Below are 13,019 nucleotides of genomic sequence, written 5' to 3'. Positions count from 1 at the left end.
TCCTAGCACCTTACATGTACCTTCTCTGCTGTAGTGCGTTAGCGGAAACCCATAAGGCACTCCAGGATGTTTTCTTGGTCAGTTAAGTGCGTAACCTCTCAGTGACAATTCTTAAGAATTTTAAGTCACAGGGTTTAATGTGTGTATCCCAGGTACCTTTTCTATTAAACAGTAAACCCAAATAACAAAAAGTTGGAACTCTGCTTATGCCTACTCCTCCCACATGGTTCGATTTATGCTTCGACTTGTTGTTCCCACATGTCATAACAAAAGTTTTGCTGAGATTTAGCTGAAGATCTTTTTCAGACATGTATGTTGCAAATTTTTCTATTAAGTGTTGTAATCCATTTGCTGTCCTGGACATCAACACCGCATCATCTGCGTAGAGTACAACTGGGGTTATACGTGTTCCAACTTTAGGGGTGTCTACTTTGTTTTTTGTAAGAAGAGGTCCACATTATTAATATATAAAGAAAATAGGAGAGGCGCCAATACGCATCCTTGGCGTATTCCCCTTGTGACCCTAAAATCCTAGGTACATTCCCCCATCTTTCCAAACCGTACTCTGGAGGTTAGTAAGGCATAGATCTGGGATAAATAATAATGTCTATAGGAGCTCCTAACTTTTTCAGGGTTTCCCACAATTTAGCGTGATTAACATGATCAAACGCACTTGTGAGATCTACGAAGCAGAGATGTAATACTTTTTCCTTGGCTAGGGTATACTTTCCTATCAGTAGCTCCAAGTTTAGACACTGTTCCACTGTTCCTATACCCCTTCTAAACCCCTACTGTACATCTGAGAGGATGTTATTCTCATCAGCCCAATGTTCTAATCTTCCCAGCAGGACTCTGCCCATCAATTTGGAGGTAGAGTCAAGAAGGGATATTGGTCGGTAACAGTTCGCCTTCCCTCTGTCCCCTTTTTAGGTCTCGCCTAGCGATGCAGCGCAAAGCGTTGCTCGCTATGGGCGAGATCTATTGTTGTCGACTTGGGTCGGAAGGGGGACAGGACATGTGCACGCGTACGGCAAGGCCTGGACAGGAGATGTGCACGTGTATGGTGCGAGCAGGAGTTGTAATATCGCCGCAAGCCGTACGCGTGCACATCAACTGTCTGTGCCAAAGCTTAACAGACAGGAGATGTGCACGTATACGGCTTGTGGCGTTATCACAACTCCTGCTCGCACCATACGCGTGCACATCTCCTGTCCAGGTGCGGTGCGCTTGCATGCATTATCAGCCGGTATTTAATGTATTTAACCACCTGCAGGCTCCAGCTTAACCCCACTCACTAGCTCTTGTGGGGACTCTGCGCTGCTCCCCGGCTGGTCTCCTCGATGGCAGGGGGGGACTCACCTCTTCACCCAGTCACTCTTTGTTGCGCAGCAACACGCGGGGCTCCGTCTTGCTCACAGAAGCCCCGCCTGAAATCCTGCTCTGGCCGCACCATACGGCATTCACGAAGGCGGGGTGGGCTCCCGCCGGACTTCCTCTACTGCTTGCCAGTGTGGGGTGGGCTTCCGCCTCACTTCTCCAACACGCGGGGCTCCCTCAGCTCACGGGAGCCCCGAACACTTCCGGCCTCGCGCTCCATGCCCCACCCATGTCCCAAGCAACGTTGCCTGACTTCCGGGTCGCTCTGAGAGCGGCCCAGAGAAGGCTTCCAGAACAGCTCGGGCTGCGGCAGCGAAACGCAGGGTGGGCTCCCGCCTCATCCTTTTACTTTGGTGGTTACACAGTGAGTCTTTTTTTAGTCTATAAGCACTATTTTATTTAAATAGTTTCTCCTACTGCAGGCACAACGTGTTTTCCTGCAACATTCAGTGCGTCATGCGCGCATTCAGTTTCTAAGCAGCCTGGGACAATAGCGGCCGCTTCTTTCAATAGGTCTCCCATTTATAAGAGTTTGAGCTATTGGCATTGTACATGACAATGCCTTTTATTTATGATTTAATTATCAAAACATATAAATAAAAGACATTGTCATTTACAGTGTCAATAGCTTAAATTCTCGCAAAGGCGAGACCTATTGCATTGCAAATGCTTGTTTAAATATGGGAACGATGATACTTTCCACCCAGGAGGCTGGCAACACTCCCCCTAAAGCAGCATTAAAAACATTTACTAAGATAGGGATCCAAAAATCGATGTTGCATTTGAATACATCTATGGGTATCCCTTCCGGGCCGGCTGCTTTTCCATTGCTACTTTTTTGTAGGGCAGATTTAATTTCCTCCGGCTTGATTACTGATGTTCTTACTGGGTCTACTGATATAAAATTATTATTCTTTTCATTAATGACTAAGACAGCATCAGGATTAAAAATACACTCAAAATGTGTGATCCAATGTTTAGGGGAAACTGCATATTCAATTTTCGCTGTTGAGTTTTCTTTAAAGTAGGGGTGGTCAATTATCCTCCATACCAGAGCTGCGTTTCTTGTCTCTGCCGCCTGCACTAAATTCTCCCAAGCATCCTCACGAATAACATTTTTTTATTTGGGTCATGGTATTCTTATATTTTTTCCTCAGAGTGCTAATTTTCTCACTATCTCTTGGTTTTACCTTTAGTGCTGTTTTTAGTTTCCTATTCAGCCTAGAGCATTCCCGTTAAACCATCTAGGGTTATTTTCATGGATCGATTTTTGTTTTTCTTTTCTTTGGACTGTTAGTTCCCCTGCAATTTCTTCCATTAGATTGTTAAAAGCTGTTATAATTGATTGATCTATTGAAGAGCTATCCATACAGATGTCAATATCTTTTTGTTTCTTTCCTCTCAAATTTTCCATGAAAATTGTTGGATTTACACCGGACCATTTAATGGTGACTCCATTAGCTCCCTTTAACTCTATATCTGTATCTGATACCTTGCCTCTAGATTGCTGAATCAAACTGAGCCTTAATGTAAGGATAAGTGGAGGGTGGGCACTAAACAGGCTTGGGCGGATTACACATTTTTCTGTCCGGCCCCTACATTTAACTGACACAATAAAGTGATCGATACATGAAGCTGATCTCGCCCTTACATAAGTGTATATAGGTGTTTCTCCATCCGAGTTTTCTAGTTCCAGGACTGCTAAATTATACTTATGGGTGAGAATATTGATTGCTTCCCCTTAAGTATCATGCAGAAAATGGTGAAAACATTCCCCAAAGCAGTCATCGAAACCACATTGCTCGCCTGATACAATATCACAAGTTTCAATTTTAAAATCACCCGCCCATATCACCCGCTTGCATGCATTATCAGCCGGTATTTAATGTATTTAACCACCTGCAGGCTCCAGCTTAACCCCACTCACTAGCTCTTGTGGGGACTCTGCGCTGCTCCCCGGCTGGTCTCCTCGATGGCAGGGGGGGACTCACCTCTTCACCCAGTCACTCTTTGTTGCGCAGCAACACGCGGGGCTCCGTCTTGCTCACAGAAGCCCCGCCTGAAATCCTGCTCTGGCCGCACCATATGGCATTCACGAAGGCGGGGTGGGCTCCCGCCGGACTTCCTCTACTGCTTGCCAGTGTGGGGTGGGCTTCCGCCTCACTTCTCCAACACGCGGGGCTCCCTCAGCTCACGGGAGCCCCGAACACTTCCGGCCTCGCGCTCCATGCCCCACCCATGTCCCAAGCAACGTTGCCTGACTTCCGGGTCGCTCTGAGAGCGGCCCAGAGAAGGCTTCCAGAACAGCTCGGGCTGCGGCAGCGAAACGCAGGGTGGGCTCCCGCCTCATCCTTTTACTTTGGTGGTTACACAGTGAGTCTTTTTTTAGTCTATAAGCACTATTTTATTTAAATAGTTTCTCCTACTGCAGGCACAACGTGTTTTCCTGCAACATTCAGTGCGTCATGCGCGCATTCAGTTTCTAAGCAGCCTGGGACAATAGCGGCCGCTTCTTTCAATAGGTCTCCCATTTATAAGAGTTTGAGCTATTGGCATTGTACATGACAATGCCTTTTATTTATGATTTAATTATCAAAACATATAAATAAAAGACATTGTCATTTACAGTGTCAATAGCTTAAATTCTCGCAAAGGCGAGACCTATTGCATTGCAAATGCTTGTTTAAATATGGGAACGATGATACTTTCCACCCAGGAGGCTGGCAACACTCCCCCTAAAGCAGCATTAAAAACATTTACTAAGATAGGGATCCAAAAATCGATGTTGCATTTGAATACATCTATGGGTATCCCTTCCGGGCCGGCTGCTTTTCCATTGCTACTTTTTTGTAGGGCAGATTTAATTTCCTCCGGCTTGATTACTGATGTTCTTACTGGGTCTACTGATATAAAATTATTATTCTTTTCATTAATGACTAAGACAGCATCAGGATTAAAAATACACTCAAAATGTGTGATCCAATGTTTAGGGGAAACTGCATATTCAATTTTCGCTGTTGAGTTTTCTTTAAAGTAGGGGTGGTCAATTATCCTCCATACCAGAGCTGCGTTTCTTGTCTCTGCCGCCTGCACTAAATTCTCCCAAGCATCCTCACGAATAACATTTTTTTATTTGGGTCATGGTATTCTTATATTTTTTCCTCAGAGTGCTAATTTTCTCACTATCTCTTGGTTTTACCTTTAGTGCTGTTTTTAGTTTCCTATTCAGCCTAGAGCATTCCCGTTAAACCATCTAGGGTTATTTTCATGGATCGATTTTTGTTTTTCTTTTCTTTGGACTGTTAGTTCCCCTGCAATTTCTTCCATTAGATTGTTAAAAGCTGTTATAATTGATTGATCTATTGAAGAGCTATCCATACAGATGTCAATATCTTTTTGTTTCTTTCCTCTCAAATTTTCCATGAAAATTGTTGGATTTACACCGGACCATTTAATGGTGACTCCATTAGCTCCCTTTAACTCTATATCTGTATCTGATACCTTGCCTCTAGATTGCTGAATCAAACTGAGCCTTAATGTAAGGATAAGTGGAGGGTGGGCACTAAACAGGCTTGGGCGGATTACACATTTTTCTGTCCGGCCCCTACATTTAACTGACACAATAAAGTGATCGATACATGAAGCTGATCTCGCCCTTACATAAGTGTATATAGGTGTTTCTCCATCCGAGTTTTCTAGTTCCAGGACTGCTAAATTATACTTATGGGTGAGAATATTGATTGCTTCCCCTTAAGTATCATGCAGAAAATGGTGAAAACATTCCCCAAAGCAGTCATCGAAACCACATTGCTCGCCTGATACAATATCACAAGTTTCAATTTTAAAATCACCCGCCCATATCAGTAGGTATTTCCCTCCAAGTTCATTAAAAAAAATGATCCAAGTCATTCTCTAATGCCTTAATGATTCGAAATCTAGTCCCATCAAAAATATTATAAAAATTAATCAACACAATAGACTGTTTCCCCTCCAAATATAAATGGATCAGTTGATAATACTTTGACTAATTATTAACTTTCTTTAGAATCAAAGGTGATGTGAGGGCAATTAAAATTGCAAATCCACCTTTGGGTCTCCCCATTCTAGATGGGCTTTCGTTTATGCAAATAACCTGGAAGCTGTTAATGGAGAAAGACTCAGTAATCCAGGTTTCCTGGATCATGACCACTGCACAACATTCTATCATTTTTTGCCATTCTTGGTCATTTATCTTGTTTTTAATTCCTGCCACATTCCAAGACCTAATATTAGGAGACTCATGGGTTTGTATGCTTGCTACATCTTTGTCCAGCACCTTAGGGGAACTCATGATTGTAGTATACCTAGTGTTATCTAATAGTTCGCGTTGGTCCTCCCTGGTTGTTTGTACATAGGGATTCCCGTCCTGATTATCAGCAGTAGGGATATGATCCATTTTTCTCTTAGGAGGACTACCCAAGGCCTCACTAAGTCAATCTATCTCACTACAACCTCTAAGCAGTTTGTATCTATTATAATTTGGGACGGTTGGTACTTCTTTATACATATTAGGGAGGTTTAGGTTTCTAGATCTTGGTCTGTAAAAGAAGCCTAACGGGACAGCAGTTATATAGTCATTCATGTTATGATTTGGTGATATCGGGCTGTTCAATAAAACCTCCATCAAATCCCCTACCAACTCCCTTCTACGAAAATGTACTACTATACAGTCTCCTAAGCAGTCTTTTCTAGAGCTACCCACCCAGTTCACCCTCCTCAACATTATTATTTTGCGTTGCAGAACATTAATACCAACATTCGTTTAAGCAGCAATCAAATGTGTCACTTGATTTTTTTAATGAGTCGTATGATTCGTGATTTTTATCTTCCAAACTGTGTATATTTTTAAGAACAATGACATATGGTGTTGCCTCGGGGGAAAGATGCAGTGTCTCTTCTGGGATATTAACACGTTGTCTAGTTCCTCTCATATAATTAGTTTCTTCTAAACCCGTTCCTATATGTGAGGCTTTAAGTTCTTTAACAGGCCTTTGTTCGTGAATGGGTCAGGAATTAATACTGTCCCTTACAAGTGGTTTAGGGCGGGGCCACAGTTTGTTCAGTTGGTCCGACAATTATTGGCGTATCACAAACCTCCGTTGGCTTTAGCTGTGAATTAATACTCAGTTGTGTTACACATATTTTTTTAAGGAAAATAGGCCCGTAACCAGTCCTTTATGGTGCTCACATCTTTTTGAACCGGTTTTATCTCGGTCAGCATGCGCCGTTCGATGCTATCCATCTAGTGTGTTATTTTCTCCCTTTGTAGGCCCAGTCGACTTACCACCTTTTTTTACCTTTTGCTTTATTTTATGCCTTACATCCTTACTTTCCTCAAGGCCATTCTTCAATTTTGATAGTTGTTTTGCCTTTTTCTCTGGCGGTGAGATTAAATCTGTATCATTGGATAGCATTGAAATCTCCAACGTAGATGTCAGAATGCATAGATTATCTAAGTTTGGGACTATGTCCGTAATAAAATCTTTGTCCACCAGCAACTCCGCCTCTATCACAGAAGACTCCGATGTCGACTTGTTCCCTGTACCCAACTTGGAGATGGGATCATGATGGGTCTCCATTATCACCTCCTTGAGGGCTGCGTCTAATGCGGTTTTAGTAGCAGCTAGTTTCTCTTCCACAAGGACAATCTCACTGTCTATCATACCTACTGCTGATTTTAAATATTTTGTAATAGGCGTGTTATTTGTATGCGGTCTCTTCACAGGTTGTGGTAGCTTCCTCTTGCCCATTTTCTCATAGGGTGGAGTTAGGGAGAGGCACAATAGAAATAAACATAATGGTTGATCACCTTACCAGACTCTTTAACGGGCTCGCTTCTTTAGAGGACCAAAGGGGGTCGCCCTGCCCGGCCTCTTCCGGCGCTGCAGGAGCCCGGACCTGCCTATAAGCGCCGGTTGGTGCGTGAAACTGACGCGGCTCCTGCCGCAACCCCTCCCTGGTCGTTGCAGTCCTCAATGCGGCGTATAAATGCAGCGTGTAGCTTTGCAGGTTCAGCCACTGGTTTCACACTTGTCTCCTCCAGAAATTGTAAAGGAGTTCAAACAGATTTAACCCACCGCCGCTGCGATTGGCTGTTAGTTTAATGCATCATTACTCAAAGCTGCTCTGTTATTGGCAGTGCTGCAAATCCATCCATGCCTTTCCTGATGCGCGGGTCACCCAAGTTAATGGAAATAAATAAATCAGAAAATAGAAACGCGTAGAAAGTAAAAGTAGACGAGCAAAGCCTAGCTTGATCTCTCTCTCTCTAAAAAAAAGTGGATGCCCCCACCTTGATCTCATAGCTCAGTACACAGCAGCATGATAGAACCACAGAAACCTTTTGCACGGTTTCAGCCATTTCTCCATTTTCCATTCAGAGTCAGCAGCCTACTCTGTCTAAACTAGAAGCATCCACTGGATACAGAGGAGGCAGATATCTCCCAGATCATAAGATTAAGACTCAGAGGCACGCCCTGCTCAAGACGAGGCCAGAATGCTCACAAGTATTGTCCCAGAGCACCCCTGGCCAACATCGCCAGGAGCCTGGGATTCATCTCCTACGTTGACGACACCAAACTCTTCCGCTCCCTGACAAATGTTCCAAAGTTGCATGAAGGAAGTGGCCATCTGGATGAACAACAATTGTCTCAAACAACACAGACAAGACAGAAGTACTCCTCTTCGGGAAAGGCAAGGACACTCTATGAAACAACCAATGGTTGCCACCTGAGCTGGGCCCTATCCCCAAACCCACCAAACACTCCTGCATCCTTGCCACCATCCTTGATAGCTAGCTATCCGTGAAGCAGCAGCTCAGTGCCGTCTCCTCTGTTTGCTTCCTCACTCTCTGAATGCCCAGGAAAGTCTTCAGATGGCTCCCACCCAACACCAAACGAACTGTCACACAAGCTTTCGTCACCAGCAGACGACTATGGGAACTCCCTCTACATAGGAATCACTGTCGAACTCATGAGGAAAATCCAGACCATCAAGTACACAACAACCAGATTCATCATCGGTGTCCCCAGTCAGACGCACATCACCCCTTACTTCGGGAAACTCCATTGGCCACCAGTTCAAGCTGCCCACCCACGAGTACAAGGAACTACATAAAGAAGGACCAGCGCATCTCAACAAATGAGTGAATTTCCATCAACCTACCAGAAAACTCTTTCCAGGTCCCTCCCCCTAGTAGCCACCCTATGCATCTGTCGATCATACAGCAGAGGCCTCTCTTTCTCCATACTGGTGGGGCTGGAACACCCTCCCCCTGCACGTCAGAGTCTCACCATCACTCCAGCACTTCAGGAAGGACTTCAAGACCTGGTTGTTCAACCAATAAGCACAGGCAGCATGATCCAGAAACACGAACCCCACAGCGCCTCGAGACCCTTACGGTTGAAGCTGCTGCGCTTTACAAATCTAGATTGATTGATTGATCAGGCACAGGCACTGTGCTCCTGGTGCAGAACAAGGCATCACAGACTCTCTACCTTTGCACTGCTGAACTGGTGGCCATGTACTAAAGTGTCACCAAATTTTGTTTTATCCAAGATTCCACAGTGGACTACATTATCACTTGCAGCAAGTTGCATACAAAGTCAGTAAGCTACCTCATATTGACATTTCAATCCCACAGATGAAGGAATCTGTTATTTATCACTTGCAGCAAGTTGCATACAAAGTCAGTAAGCTACCTCAAATTGACATTTCAATCCTACTGATGAAGGAATCTGTTATTTTGGGGGATTGCTAACTATTCACTGCGCTGTGTGTACGGTTATTGCCAACCATCTAGATTTTCCTCTCCAACCTTTTTTCTTTAAACCAGACAAATCGAAATATCACAGGGTACATGATTAAGAATCTCTTTTTTATATTCTTAAAAGCAGGTACCTTGATTTTACCTGTGTTCATCATCATCACCTTCCACTGCTCCTCCAGACAAATCATGCGAGTGAACGGATATTTTTGGGGAGGGTATTTTTCTGTTGTAAACTACATTCCACATTTGACAGCCCAATGGCTCTGCTAGGATTCTATAACATATCCTTATGGTATTGCCTTGTGCAACTGTCCTATTTATTTTCCAGAGATTAAAACAACTTTCAAGGAAGTCCTGAAATAAGACATAAGCATTTCTTATTAGATTATTAGTGCTACTGAGAAGCTCCTGACTTTCCTGCCATGGAATTTCCATCAGACACTGTACCGACTGCCAGAAACTAGGGCCCAGTAGCAAGACATCTTGCTGCACTGTGTCAAATGGAGAGAGCAGGAATGCGCCATATCTACATTGATATAGCGCCTTCCTGCTCGCCCTCTGCGCTGGTGCACTCAGTACTGCCTAGTGCCAATGCAAGGCACCCTTGTGCCTTGGTGCCTGCTTTACAGGCAGGATTGTTTTTGTGCAGGAAGGGATACATTTTCTTCTTTCTACGTGTGCTGCAGAATGCAGCATACATGAAATAAGGGGTGGGCGTGGCTTGATGCCGATGTGAGGGGAAGCGAACTTTGGAGCTCCGTCCGTGGCTTCCCTCCACTATCAACGATCCTGAAATACTGAAGTGGCTCTTACCGCACAACCAATTGCGGAAAGCCTGGTGCCCATGCCAGTTTGCTGCTGAAGTGCATTGGTGCTGCTGCGAGGGGGGAAAAAAGCAGTTAATTAACCTGATCGTGCTCCGGCCGCGGCGTCGCTAAGATGGCGGCCGCACGCTGAGGCAGAGACCTCCATCAGCTGGAACAGCAGGAGTTCTGCGCTCTGGTTATGAGTGGCGGTGCAGAGAGTTGGAGCACATACTGTGGAGGAAAACTACAGAGGCGACGGCCCAGAGGGGATGAGCTGGAGTGACGGGATAGCCGGAATAGCCTAGTCCAGGCTTGCGCTCTCAAGACGGCGGCCTTGTGAAGTGAGGGAGAGACCTGGTGTCGGAAGAGGCAGAGAGCCATCCGAGTCAGAGCGGCGGGGAGCGCTGTTTGTGGAAAAACTGACTGACCGCTGAGACGCGCACCTTGAGCCCAGAACCACAATACTAGGTGGTAAGACAGCGATGTTAGCTGCGTGGTGGCACTGAGGCCAGAGACTGCTGAGTGGCAACGCGCCTGGGAGCTGGTTTGTGAAGCTGGCCCGCGGCGATCCTGAGAGACAGGCTGAGGAGGGGTGAGACTGCCAGGGTCTTCCTGTGCTGCCTTGCCATCCTGAACTGAGGGCTGGATGCCGCGGAGCGGAGACCGGACACCAGTGGAGATGTGCCGCACGCTGAGGTGTTGCGGTGCGGAGATCGCTGGTCCCTAAAGAGACTGCTGGCCAGTGAGGCATGTGCCTTGGGCCTGGGCCCGCAACATTGAGAGGTGAGGCAGTGATTGGACTGGGCCCTGCTGTGTGGCAACAGTGGTATGGTGGCATTGGAGACGAAGGCCAGCTGGTGGTCGAAGGATGAGAGACTGCCAACTTGCTCTGAATGCTAGCTAGGGAACTTGCGAATGGCTTGGGATTGCTTGGTGCCTGCCGGCGACCTCTGTGAGGCTCCCTACCACTGTGTACAAACTATGTAAAGCACGGGAGTCCCTCTTCTCAATAACAAGGTAGAGGAGCCCACAGGGGCTGTGCTTCTGTGCTACATTATCTGCTGGCCGACGGACGTGGCGGAGTAGGGAGACGGCAGATCATAATTGACTGTGACCTTGACGACCCATGAGTGCTCCGGACCACCCCGGAGCCTACTGCTGTAGAACTCAGGATGGGGAGAACATCCAGACGGAAGGGGTTTGAGGTCCTGCGGGTGGAGGAAGCAGAACAACATACCGAGGATGACAAAGATGCGCCAAGGAGGCGAACAGAGAATGCTCCTGGAGACCCTACCCTAGCCAACATCATGCAGGCCATTACCTCATCGAGAGAAGCGTTGGAGACAAAAAGACTCAATAGGGGCAGATCTCACCTTGTTTAAAGATGATCACCGTAAACTTAGAGAGAGTGACCCTCAATGAGAAAGTTATGAAGGAAGTCCCGGAGGCGGTTTCTACGTTACAGCGCGCTCTGAAAAATGTGTAAACCAAGATCAAGTTGTAGGAATTGAGAGCGGAAGACAGTGAAGGGTGCTCACGTAGAAATAACCTGCGTATTGTGGGGGTTACGTAACGAGAAGGGGCTGATGCTGTCCAGTTCCTGGAGGCTTGGATAAAGGCGGAGGAGGCCCCGGAGGATCTCTTCCCCCTTCTATGCACTTGAACGTGCCCACAGAGTTCCGGCTCGGCCGCCCAAGCCTGGAGCCCCTCCCTGCCCGTAGGTGGCAAGGCTGCTTCACTATCGTGATCGCGACAACATTCTGCCACGAGCACGGGAGAAACAGGACTTGCAGATTGGAAATAGTAAGGTGGTGATCTTCCCGGATTTCACCAGGGAGGTGCAATGCCAGCGAGCTTCCTTCCTGACCGTCCAGCGGAAACTAAGCCAGCTGCAGCTCCCTTATGCTATGCTGTTCCCGGCACGCCTCCGAGTGGCTGATAACGCAGAGACGCATTTCTTTGCTACCCCACATGAAGCATGGGAATGGCTGGAGGCCCAACGGAACACTGGACCTCGTACTTCCTCACCGGGCTCGTCCCGGCGGGAGTCAAACACTCCACGGCTTCCTCTGAGAGCTCCTTCGCCGACAGGGTGACAACTGGAGCGTGATAAAGCTGTGAAAGTGGGGGTGGAGATTAGCCATGGAGACACTACCCCGAACAGAACTGGCAGGGAACTTGAAATGGACAGATCCGAAGGCTCCCGATTGAGCAGCGTCCATGGAGAATCGGATGCTGAACTCCCGGACATTACCCCTCAAAATGCAGACGGCATAATCTGAAGTTCACACATCAGGTCGTATGAAAAAGACTTACTTACTGCTGGGAGATGACCTTTACTAAGGCCTGCGCCTAAGGATGGCAACCTGGGACTGTTGGAGAAGGCGGGGCCACTACCTGAACTAAGAGAGTGGGGGAGGGATCTGTGGGAGATCTGGGTCCATCTGGGTCAGTTTACGCCCGCCACCTTTTATGAGTAACTGTTTACGTGCACTAGTTTGGATGGGAACTTGTTGGTTTGTACCTGTTCTGCGGAGGGGGAGTTGGGGAGTTTTTATTGTTGAGGGGATTTGGTCTGGGGCCAGGCATGTCGCTAGGGGGGACTGCTCCGAAATACACTGTGGCTCGCACAATGGGACCCGCAATAGGTATTAAATGTATCTCTTGGAACGTTAGGGGGATGCACACCATGATCCGCCATCATAAAATAAACACAATTTTGATTAGGAGAGGGGTGCAGATTGCACTGTTGCAGGAAACCCACTTATCGCAGAAGGAAGGAGCTGCATTACAGCGACAGTGGAGAGGGCAAGTGTTTTATACTACATACCCCACTTTTGCCAGGGGGACTCTGGTCTGGGTGCGCACGGGGGTCCCTTTTCAGTGTGTTAGACAAATAATAGACCCAGAGGGCAGATTTGTAGTTTTCTCAGGGAGATTGGACGGGTGGGATATAGCGATGGGGAGTATCTATGCCCCTAACGTAGATCAGCCTGCATTTTTAGCACAACTATCTCAGACACTAGCAT

Source organism: Triturus cristatus, chromosome 8, assembly GCF_964204655.1.
Source record: "Triturus cristatus chromosome 8, aTriCri1.1, whole genome shotgun sequence".
In the NCBI taxonomy this organism is placed as follows: Eukaryota; Metazoa; Chordata; class Amphibia; order Caudata; family Salamandridae; genus Triturus; species Triturus cristatus.
The sequence above is the reverse complement of the archived record's forward strand: the minus strand, read 5'-3'. Positions refer to the sequence as shown.